The sequence below is a fragment of the Pterocles gutturalis genome, unplaced genomic scaffold (genome assembly GCF_000699245.1).
Source record: "Pterocles gutturalis isolate BGI_N339 unplaced genomic scaffold, ASM69924v1 scaffold4425, whole genome shotgun sequence".
Lineage (NCBI taxonomy): Eukaryota > Metazoa > Chordata > Aves > Pterocliformes > Pteroclidae > Pterocles > Pterocles gutturalis.
In genome coordinates this window covers 30,734-42,874 of record NW_010138005.1, presented here as the reverse complement: position 1 = coordinate 42,874, position 12,141 = coordinate 30,734, and positions in this window count along the sequence as shown.

The window sequence follows — 12,141 nt, the reverse complement described above, 5'->3', positions numbered from 1 at the left end:
CGCTCTCTTCCCGTCAAGTAAAACACTGGCTTAATCTTTAATTCAAGGCCGTCTTTTGAGGATCACAGCCCCAGCTCAGGAACAAAGTGAGCCTGACAACGGTCGGAGGCAGAAGATGAAATATTAATCCATGCTTTCATGACATCCAGGCTGGATTACAGTAATTCCCTGTTTGCAGGCTTTCCCAAGGCCACCTCCTACAAAACACAGCCTGTTCAGAAGCCGGCCGTGGGATTTAACCATGTACTGCAGAGAACCCACCTCCCAGACACTAAGCTTGAAGCTTTCTTGGAGTTCTCTATTCCTTCTTTATCTCCAGGTGGGCTCTTCAATTGCCAGGTGCAGAACACATCCATAACTGTAGCTATTTTTAGTCACCACCGAAAGTCTCAGCTTCAGGATTTGTCTATTTGTACAAGAAAGAAAAAAAGGCAGAAAATCTGTAAACATGGTAGGCAAAATCTATAGACATGGTTGCCTTTCCCTCCTAAGCCCATCAGCCCAGGACACAAGATGTTTGCTGTACTGGTCACACTTCTTCTCTTAGGGGATTGAGTGATACTTCCTCCGGGCAAGAATTAGTTAAATTGAAAAAACTACAAAATGTGAAGAGCTAAGTGTTGCACACCAGTCAGCTAGGATATGACCAATGTAAGGAGAATATGAGGTTGGATGAGAGAAAGCAAATCACCACCACAGGAGGATATGGCTGAAGAAAACACTGAGGAAGAAAACAGATTAAAGCCAACATCACCATCTGGTATTTCCAGAAGCATCAAAGCTGCAGCTTTTCTTGTGTTGGCACATGCTGGATTGAGTACAGGGCTTGTTCCAGCCAGACTTGCTTTTCTCCTCTGTGCCTCAGTTTCCCCATCAATTAAACAGAATATTTTCCTAAATATCTGGTTAACTCATCAGGGCAGCTCTTGGCTATCCGATAATGAGGGAAACGGACGGGTGGGAAAACCAATAGAAACAAAACCACATAATGAGAACTGTGGCCACCAAGCAAAGAGAGCACATGTCATGTATTGGCTTTGGAAAACCACATAAAGTTCTTCACAGATGGTAGAGGCAGTTTGGAAGGCAAGGGCCAGAGTGGAGCCTGGGGTGATCCCAATGGTGATCTGCGGGTGTCAAATGATGGTGAAGCTGGACACATCCAGAATGTAGATCATCTGTTGCCCATGGCTGGAGGGTAGCTTCTGAAAAAATAAGGAAGTGTAAGAGTGCTCATGCATTACTCACAGTATAGATACATACCATTAGAGGTAACATCCTTCAAAACCCATGAAAAAAAGTACTTTCCCTGGAGCAACAGGAAGCTGATAGTGTTTTTGGCCTGTTTTTCCCACCAAGTGCTTTTCTCAAGTGAATGAGCATTTGCTGTATTGCAAAAAGTACACTGAGAGCTTTGTCTAGAAGTGCGAGGATGAAAAAGTTTTGCATCATATACCACCATCACACCCTACTTTTCTGAAACGCCCCAGCTTTTGGAGATTCCAGTGGGCTATTTAACAGATTTACAAAGTTATGAAAGTGAAAGCCAGGTCTGTGCAGTCTAAATGCCATTAAATCCCTGTGTTGCCATTTCTCATTAGATGGGCTCTTCTGAAAGCCTCGTGCCAGCCAAGAAGACACCTCAGGGAATGATACTTAGAAGGAATTTAAATGAATCTGGGGCAGAAGAAGAGAGGGGGGACTAGTGGTAGTAGCAATCCAGCAGCAGCAAGTCAAAGAAAGCCATGTTTCAATTTAACAGTGGTAATGTCCCACCAGAGTCATTTAAAAATCCCATCAATGCATCGACATGAATCTTCTTATGCGATAGTGGGTTTGCACCTACCCAAAATAGCCTTTGGATTCCTAAGCCCAGGGAAGGGCAGAAGACAGCATAATTTCCTTCACTGCTGGCCTGAAGGTCTCTCCCCCTTGCCAGAGCAGCCATGCCTGCTGTGTCACAGTTACTGAACCCAACCACCTGATAATAAAGCTTATGAGATGAGCATGAGATGCTCTGAGCACGGATTGATAAATGCTTTAGGGGAAGAGCAAATATTTCACTACTTCTAGTCTGGGCAAGATTGCTGTTTAAACAGGATGGGCAGTGTTCAAGCATCATCTTGTCGCAGTTCCTTTGAATCGCTTCAGAAAACCAGCTGAGGCAGGTGATGTTTGGATGGGATTAAAAACTTCCTAGGCACCAAGAGAGAGTCACGAGTGAGGACGAAGCAGAAGGTGGTAAACTAGGCCCTGGGGACGCCACAGCCAGCTGAGCCCAAACCCTGTTGTCAGAGGCTGGAAGAAATGCAGCGCTTTCTCGTCAGATTTATACAGAGTCTTTGAACTAAATATAAAAATACAGTCAGTACAGTCATCAGCCACCTTATTTTGACATGAACTTGAATGCGTTTTACCCTGCCTTCAACTTCAGTTTTAATGATGCTGCCAATCGCCAACTTTGGGTTTCAGAGCCAACAATCCCCTTAAGACGCATAAAGACTACTTTTTTCTTAGAGATAGTTTCAGGCAGCCTGCAAACCCATACATCAATACCCTGGTTACACTACTCAGATCTTCAAGATACCACCAAGAAAACTATAGTGGTAGGAAGGAGGGGAAGCGGGAATTCTTGAGCACCAGGTTGCACCCAGAGCTCTGCAGCAAGGTCTGCACCTGCAGCAAGGTCTGCACCTGTGAAATACTTTGGGAGCCACTCATACATTTCCTGGAATTCCTTGCAAAGTGTTTCTGCTAGTTTCAATTATATCAGCATCTTTCCCTTGAGAAAAATCTCTACTGAGTTAGGCAGTGAATGCTGGGATGCTGGCAAGGCATGTAACTATTTAAAAGCTTTTTCACATCAGTTTTCTCAGGCAAACCCTATTCAGTTGTAACAATAACCACATGCATTTTACTGGTAAGCAATCAGTTGCCATGAAAGATAACAAAAGCTTCCATTGAAATGGAAGAAAATCCAGATCTGGAATGGAAGAAAATCCAGATCCTGGGTTTAGGAATCCAAAGGCTATTTTGGGTAGGTGCAAACCCACTATCGCATAGGAAGATTCATGTTGACGCATTGATGGGATTTTTAAATGACTCTGGTGGGACATTACCACTGTTAAATTGAATCATGGCTTTCTTTGACTTGCTGCTGCTGGGTTGCTACTGCCACTAGTCCCCCCTCTCTTCTTCTGCCCCAGGTTCATTTAAATTCCTTCTAAGTATCGTTCCCTGAGGTGTCTTCTTGGCTGGCACGAGGAAAATCCAGATCTGGAAAATCCAGATCCCTTAAAATCTGAGTCTATATTCTAACTTGGCTTATTGAGGGACTCAGTGTGTGCTTTTATTAGGTTACTTGTAGGCATCACCGGCAGATGAGTCACATGTGGTGCGTAACCCCACACATATTATGTCTGGTGCAGACTCAGAACATAGCCTGTGGTCCAGAACAAAACACTCTTAGGCCCCCCTCACCTGTCAGTTGCCCACCAACAAACCCCCACAGACTCTCCTAAAGGAAAGTGCCTGATGGCTGGATGCTGCTAGTCACCAGAAACGTCCCACCATGCAAGGCAGTGTCCTGAGAATTGTCCCTGGCAATGGCCTTCCAAGCTGCTACATCAATAACATTTGGGTATAAACCCCTCACCAAGGCAGGGTACAAAGATCAAGTTCTGCTCATCTGTGCTGGTGGGCTGTCCACCGCATCATTCAGATAACTGACTGGGAGAGAACACCACAGGGAGGCTCACTCTAAGGAGAAAAGCTGTTGAGAACACTCAAACACACTTCCTGATACTTCATAAGCTCTTCTAGGCTTTGTTGGTGCCGATTGTCCAGGTGCTCAAAGGCAGCCTTGAAAAGCCTTTTCTTTGATTAATGAGTAACTATTTGGTTTTTCCCCCAATGTGCAGATCTCTGTCGTGCCCAGACTCTCCCAACTCAGCCAACTCCAGGGGAAATTTCTGTGCAAGACAAAGGCACCTTTTCAGTGTTACTGTTTCTCCCCTTGCTGAGAGTCTCTCATCTGGGATATCAGCAGCGACGATGCACATCCAGGGCTGTGCCGAGCTCCTTCCAGGAGCACAGCTCCAGTGGTGATAAGTTTCAGGGCAGTGGGACAGGGGAGTTTGAGGCAGGGCCACTGGAAGACCATGCAAGGCAGTGTGATGTCTTCTTCCACAAGAACTGAAGGGAAAGGCAAAGCAGATGAGGTCTCTGCTTACAGAAATTATGGGGCCAGGCAAGTGAAAGCTGCTAGGCACTCATGCATGTATTTCTACCTGTCGCAGTTGTTGCATCCACATAATGTATCCTCATGATTTGCTTACTCCCAAGTGCCTTAGATAAAGTAGTCCTGCATTATCATGAGAGCAGCAGTCACTTCTCTTCTGAATTGGACCTTCCATAAGACGTCTCATTTCTACTCCTTCCAGTCCCACTTCAACATTTCCAGGGTGCACTTCCAAGAAGGCTGTAGCATTTCCTCTCAAAATAGCAATGTTAGATCAGCCCAGCTGCTACCACAATTTTTTGTTAATACTCTCTCGGAATTCTGTTCAACTGCCAAACCACCCCTCAGTGATCTACAGAAAATGCCTACCTGATTCTCAGCATTTTTGGGAGTGAAAAGATGCATGTTGTGCTTGAGGTCTCTGCTGCATGGTCTCCCGCTGCTTTTAGACACCTCCCCACACCTGGACAAGCTCTCACCAAGCTCACCAGAAAACAGCAGTAGACACCATACCGAATTTAATCTGGGAGTTTGCAAGGCACATGCGGGAGCCAGGCCACGGCATGGCTTCTCAGCCTGTCCTTAAGAACAGCAGCACTGGGAGGGGAGATGCCAGCAGATGGGACACACCTATGTGTTATACACGGCTGCCTCTGAGGGACTCCAGGTCCAACAGGTTTTGCTTACAAGTCCCTCCTCCTACCCCTTAAGTTGATGGGTTTGCAAAAACATTTCTCTTTCTGTCTCCCTTTCTTTTCGCGCTTGTTGCTGCTGATGGAAAACGTTATGAAATCAGAAAAAGTCTCACCCAAATCTCCGTCGATCACATTGCAATGATGCCGTAGCCAACTCCAGGAGATGCTGTCAGCAAGCTGCTCTGGGATCGAAGATTTGTTCTTAAGAAGTATTTCTGTCAAATTTGCAGAGTAAAAACAAGTTCACCTCTCAAAAAGCTTTTTACTGCACAGCTGATGGAAAGCAATTCAGACATATTGTTACTAATGCCAGCAAACATGACTGAAAATACAGAGCTCATATTCATTGCTTGCAGCTTATATTACCCATTAGAACTATAATGCTACCAAAGTAATATTCTCCATTTACATCAGCTCTAGCATTTTACCTTGAGTACATATTATAAGCTATCAAAATGCAGTGGCCCATAATGAACACAAAGGTGCCATCTTTATCTAGCCACCTTTCAGTGTAGGAGTGCTAGGTCACTAATACCATTTAGAATTGCTTCTCAGGGTAATTGGTACATCTCTTCTTCCTGAAGTGCTGTGCTTTAATCTTTTCACTCCATAATCGCAGCTCCTTATAAAAAGCCACAGAAATATTTGTATTTTCAGAACATAAAAGACAATAAATCAAGAGTGAAGCTCCTGCTTGATTCTGACTATTAAGAGCATCTCAATAATATCCCCAGGCTGAGCAGGTATCTTGCCAATTGCTTTGCAATCTTGTTTGATTATAGGCAAAGCAAGACATAAATAAAGGAGAAGCTGCAGAGTGGTAATCCTGGGACTGCTTTTGTAAATTAACATGGGTTTTGTAAATTAATAATTTGTAAATTAACATTCCTCAAAGAATGGCTGTGGTAGGGCTTATGTTTGTTTCTGCTGAGACATACTATACACCCATTTATTAGGAATTGTAAAATTAGGGCATTTTCCCCTAGTTATTAAAATCAGGTAATAATGAGTTATACAACACATATAAGTAAAGATGTACATGTATGTCTGTGTGTTTTAATAGTGATTTTTTTACCTTCCTATCTAGTAAGATAATCTACTCCACAGTATTTTGTCCAATTGTTTTCAAAACAACTCAGATTTTCACTCACACCATCTTTTCTTCTAAACTTGCTATTCCAGCAAGGAACATGCATAGACATGCGCTCCTTCCTTCAAGGAGCTCGCCTTTCAAGGAGCGCCCCTATTTTTGAAATCATGGGATCTACACAGTAACAGGCTGGGGTCATATTTTGCATGACAAATTTCATTTGACTCCCTGAAGCCAGGGCTTTACAATACATTTGGGCATCAGCAAAAATCCCAGAAACCAATGTTTTAAAAGTGGCTTGTAGCCAACGAGCCACAAAGCTGAAGATGGGACATAAAGTCATCTGACACTAACATTCCTCTGCAGAGCTCCACAAACACAACTCACATAAAGCAAAGGATCTGCCCATAAGTAGTCTCCTACATTTTTCAGGTCGATATGCCTTACAGGGTTTGAGAAGAGAGACATTTGGAGGTCCCTACCTCATGTAGAATATCTAGTTTGACACTCCAGTCCTGCAAAGTAAATCTGAAGTTACCTTAATTCCTTGGAGAGTATCACTGAAGTTAACACGACTCCACAAACACAAAGTAGAAATCCTCTCTGCAAGATGGGTTGCCTGCAAGGGATGGGAAAATCATCTGCCTTAATGGAACCTATGTCTGTGGGAATCCTAAATCTCCCAGGAGAGATCTGCCTAGATGCCATTGGTAACATTTTCTATACCTTTTAAAGTATAGATTCTGCCTTTTAACCTGCTCCCACTGAACAAAGTCATACCTGTTGCAAAGGACTGACCATCAGAAGGTGACACATGCTGTGCACAATGACAGTGAGGAAAAAACCTGTGTCTGTAAGCAAACTAAACTTAAAAACCCAGGAGAGAGGAGTATTATGAGTCATCATGAATAATCAGATCACACTCTATAGTGTCCATAAGTATTTATCTGAGCAGCAATTGGCTAATGGGAAACCAGCTATTAGCATGCAAAGTAGAGCTCCCGTACTGCGAAGGACAGGTTTCCAGCATGTACGTTGTAGCAGCTATTTGGCGTGGTGAAAAGCGAGGCTGTGTGTTTAACAAACGTCCTCATAATAAGCTCAATTGAAAGGCTTATTTAAGGCTTCCGCCTTTCATTCCAGGTCCCTCCAGCTGTCACAATTGTCACACGAGCAGCGGGGTAATGTTTATTCTGTTCTGGGTTATAAATCAGGCCTTAAAAGAGAATTCTTGCATTTGCTATGTATTATCTTTTATCCAGAGAGTACAAATTAGATAAGGAATCAGTTTCTAATATATATATACAGATATATATTTTTTTTTAGCAACTCAGACTTAACACAATGAAAAGCTACTTGCAAAAAGGATGTGAAAGGTGTTCACCTGAACTGTGGGTGTTCCAAGGACTCTGATCTCACATTGCTTAATGCCTCTGAGATGAATAAAAGATTTTAGATTCTAACATTCACTGTTGTCTCTCGTTGTAGGTACAAACACACTAGAATATTAATTTGGTCTCAGTTCAACTAGAATATGTCTCAATTCCACATCCTACATGCGCGCACACCCAGTGCTGGCTTTTGCAGCAAAGAGAGATAATACATATTTATTTATACTAAATCTAGTTTAGGTTAAAAGAACCAGAAGTTTGTTCAGATATGTTTGCATTTGTAGATTTTCCTCATCCAAAGGTCTCTCCCATGCAAAAAGATTCAAGGGCATGCAGATTTACAAATCAATGAATTGCACTTTCAGTATATACTTAGGCAGTGGAAATTGAGGGCACTGAACAGCATAAGAAACGGTCAGTACCCAGTTCTGAAACTAGATGATAGCTCCGTTTCTTTTCTTTCATCATCTTCTAACAAGTTTTACAGAGCACAACCAAATCCACTTCTGTGCTCATCCACTTACTATTCTACTTTTAGTACTTGAGTGTTTACTGCTTTAGTCACCACTCCTGTTCACTGCAGATCTAAATACATCAAAAAATAAAATGACGTGCACAACATTCCACCAGGACGTGCCTCAGTCTGCTGCTCTTCAGGAGAGAAAGCTGCAAGACCTTTAGCTTCCTCAAAGTTCCCCACTACCGTGTCACAAAGCCATCTGACCCGCCCTGCTGCTGGGGACAGACCCGCTTAGAGCTGAGAACTAGAGGTCCCCTCAGCCTGTGCTTCTGTGATACTCCGGTACCCGATGCCAGGGACAACAAGGGAGGTGAAAAAGACCAGCCCATACGTCTGCTCTGTCCTGCTGGCTCAGGACGGCTATCCCTACCACTGACCCCACCATCTTAGAGTGTTCCCTGGCAGCTGAAGGCTGCCTGCTGGTCTATATCATCCACCCGCCCTGTGAACCACTTCTGCGGGCTCCCCCTGTACTTCTTGACCTCAGTCAGCATTAGGAGCGTCTTAGCAGGAACCCAGGAGTCCACGGCTCCTGTTTGTGAAAATCCGCTCTGAATTCACAGAAACAATCACGGATTAGAACAGCTTTTTCAAGAAATGAACCACGAGGTCAGCAGAACTCAAACAAGTGGAAGGTTAATCCTCTCTGCACAGTGATACATCTACTAGAAAAAAGAAACGAAGACTAGGATTAGGTGCACACGATTTTAGAAATAAGGCCTTTTAAAAATACTAAGCAAAGTTTTCAGATAAATACAGTAGGTTCACAAATAAGCATAAACCAAAGAGAAAACAGACACCTCTCTTCCTTCAGACCCATTCCTCTAAACACTGTCACGCTGGTTCAATTTTACACAAAAAGGCAATGAATACATCTGTGTTTTCCGTCATGTCTGAAACACAACGAGATACCAGTTATTTCAGCCTCTGGCTGCATGCAGAGATGAGCAGCTAACTTTTGCTTTTCATTTTAACTAAATCCGCTGGTTTATATTTCAAGAGATGCTTCTGGCTTAAGAGGGAAGCCAGGTTAGTTGCTGTGCTCCCCAGTGCACTCGCTCTTCCCTCTGTAAGAAAGGGATGCCATTATCCTTCTTAGTATGGTATCAGACATCCATTGACACCTGAGACAGCCTACCAAAAACGGCTTCAAGAAGTTATTTTACATACCTTCACAACCTGCCACTTGTTTGTCAGCCAGAAAGGAGGATAAAAAACATTTTGCTGAACCAGCTTTAGTCAGAACAATGCGAGAATATACCAAAGGTAACACACGTGTCCTTACTGCTGGCTGTAGAGAGCTCACAGTTCGTTAACAGCTAAACAATTTTTATAATCCTTAAAAATCACTGTGGATTACAAATGCTTTTCTTTTTCTAAAGCCGCGGGTGACCTACAGAACGCCAGCCACTTGCGTTTTCTAAAAATATCTCCAATGCAAGCTGGGCAGCAGAGATTATATTACAGGGCTTCTTTCAAGGTCACTTGCAAGATCTATGCTTGCAATGGGCTTTACTATCCGTGCTTCAGTTTTCTCCCTGGCAGTGCTGGGAGTGCGTTTCACAAAATATCATCAGCATCCATGCATGCTTGTCAGCAACAAGCAGTAATAAATTACATTCTCAGAAAATGGTATTGTATTTCTGTTCCCACCTCTGATCAGCATCCCGAAGCCAAGGGAAACAGTCTTTGCAACAGCACTGACTTCTTCGTTCATGAAGTGCTTTGTCAAATACAACCCGGTCCACCTCTCCTCTCAGGCTTCTTATCTAAATAGTAGTGCTACCATTTTATGAAAAGACTCAAAAAATAGTATATACCAGATGCAGTCTCTCCTCTGATGGGGAATGAGGAAAACCAATAAAGACACATTCTCAAAGGAGACCCAAAAATAGAGCAACAAGCAAAATACAAACCTCCAGCTTCCTAAGAAAAAAGTGTGAGCACCAGAGGTGTGATAATTTTGAGAAAAAATTTAAAATCTTTAGGAAAGGAAATCAGGTACTTAGTGGTTACCTTTACTAATTATACACAGTACGATCATGCACAGCACTTACCAAAGGCTACAGCTACAATGTGGATTTATTTTACTCATTTGTTGAAGAAGTCTGATGAAGATTTACTGCTGTAAACCTGGACTCAGTTTCTTCTCATCAAGGCTCCTCCAGTCTCTATGATCTGGATTCCTCTTTTACTGACAGAGCAGATAATGTTAGCTGTAACCAATTATATTTAAGTGTCTTTATGCTGTGAAAGAGAAGGTTTTTGTGCAAAGAAATTAAGCTAAAACAGCTATTTATCTTCTTAATTCTTTACATCATTGCAGCATCTGACCAGCAACATCTCTTCCTGCCGTAAGTGTACCCTTACTGACATCCCCACATTTTCTAAAAATGCAATTAACATCCCTTAATCCTACAGCTAAAGGCATTGGCCTAGGCTTAAATCCCATTTTCAACTTGATATACCCAAATCTGAAAAGGACATGAGAAGTTGTTTATAAACCCCACACCTCCCTCCTCCATGAAGATGCTGAGTATTCAGAATAAAGTTATTTCAAAGGGACTAAAAGATCCCCTTCACCTCTGGATGAAACAGATTGCTGTGACTATTTTCATTAAACAGCCAGGAGCATGGGATGATCATACTACCACGGATAACTGTATTGTTGAAACTAGAAGTAAATAATCTCCAATTACTAATAGCATTTGCATTACTTCAGATAGGAGGGCCATGGAACTTGGAATAATAATGGACAACTCAATCCACAGAATGCCAGACATCATGCACATGTATTTTCCCCAAATTTTAATGAAAGAAGACATTTTTTGAATAACGTAGGACTTAATTATGTGAGTGCAGAGTCTAAGGATGTAACATTGCAACAATCCCAGGGCAGTAGATCTGTCATATCTGCACTGCATCACATACACTTGTTGCACTATATACACGCTACACATATACTAAATATAGGACACCCAAAGAATCAGAAAGCTTCCAGAACACTGCAGCCATTTCTCCAAACTCTTTTGTGAATCCCTTGTGTTATGGCATGTACTATGTAATGTTAACTGCACTTCTATGAGAAGCCTGCTACCTCTTCTGATTAAAATACTTTATTTTTCTGAAAGAAGATTAGAACTTGAAAAGCAATGGAAAATGTTAAATTTCATTTCCTTTACCATACTGAATTACTACCAGAGGCTTAGATTCCATAGCTTCACAAAGATCGAGTGAGGATCTCCAATTTCATAGTGGAAACCATCAATTCCCATTCTACCTGGCAGCATCTAGTTTTTATTTTAAATGAGACTGGACTATCTAAACCAGCTCATCCACTGTGTCATAAAACTTCCTAATAAATTTCACTATCTGTAAAATGTTGATGACTTGTGCAGCATTCTGTAATAATATCCCATAAACCCCACAACCGCACCGTGCTGATTTAGCTTGTACTTACAGACAAAAGAGCCCAATATACAACTTAATGTTTTATTGCTGCATTATTGCCAGATTGACAATTACAGAAAATTCATTTTGCAATCATTTCAGGGTAACATCTGAACATCTCTTGTGCTTGTATGTTACTGTAACATATTTTAAAAGTATCAATAACGATCAGTAGGCAATCCAGATCACCAGTTGTGATTCTTTATTTTGGGCAAGGTAATGCTTTGGTAAGGACACCTATGTATAAGCATGGATACCTCCCAACAACATGTAACATGCTTTCATACAGAGACATTTTCTAACCATATAGGAATTCTTGCACTCTAAAAGCCACTAAAGCCATCTTAAGAGTCATACTCCATTGTACAAACTTACATATCCATGTACGCAATCAAAGACAAAATTCAGGTATTGTCTATATACGCTGTATATATTGCATTAACAACTAGGAGCAGTAGTTTGTAATTTAAAAGCATTCACACTTCTAACTTTTACTATTAGAATGGAAATGTGGTGTTGCTTTCAGAAAACAGAAATACGCATTTCTACCAGCTATTACTAGACGCAGAGTAGATGCACCCAGCCCCACCTAATTGCGTGCTTCTACACTGAGGTATGTTTAGTTTTCCACTGCAGTCAATCAAGTTGAGGGTGATCCAGTTCATCTTGAACGACACTTCCATGTGATCAAAGATGCCACACGTAAAGTCTACCAACTGTCTTGACTACATCACCACTGACTACAGCTGGAGTCT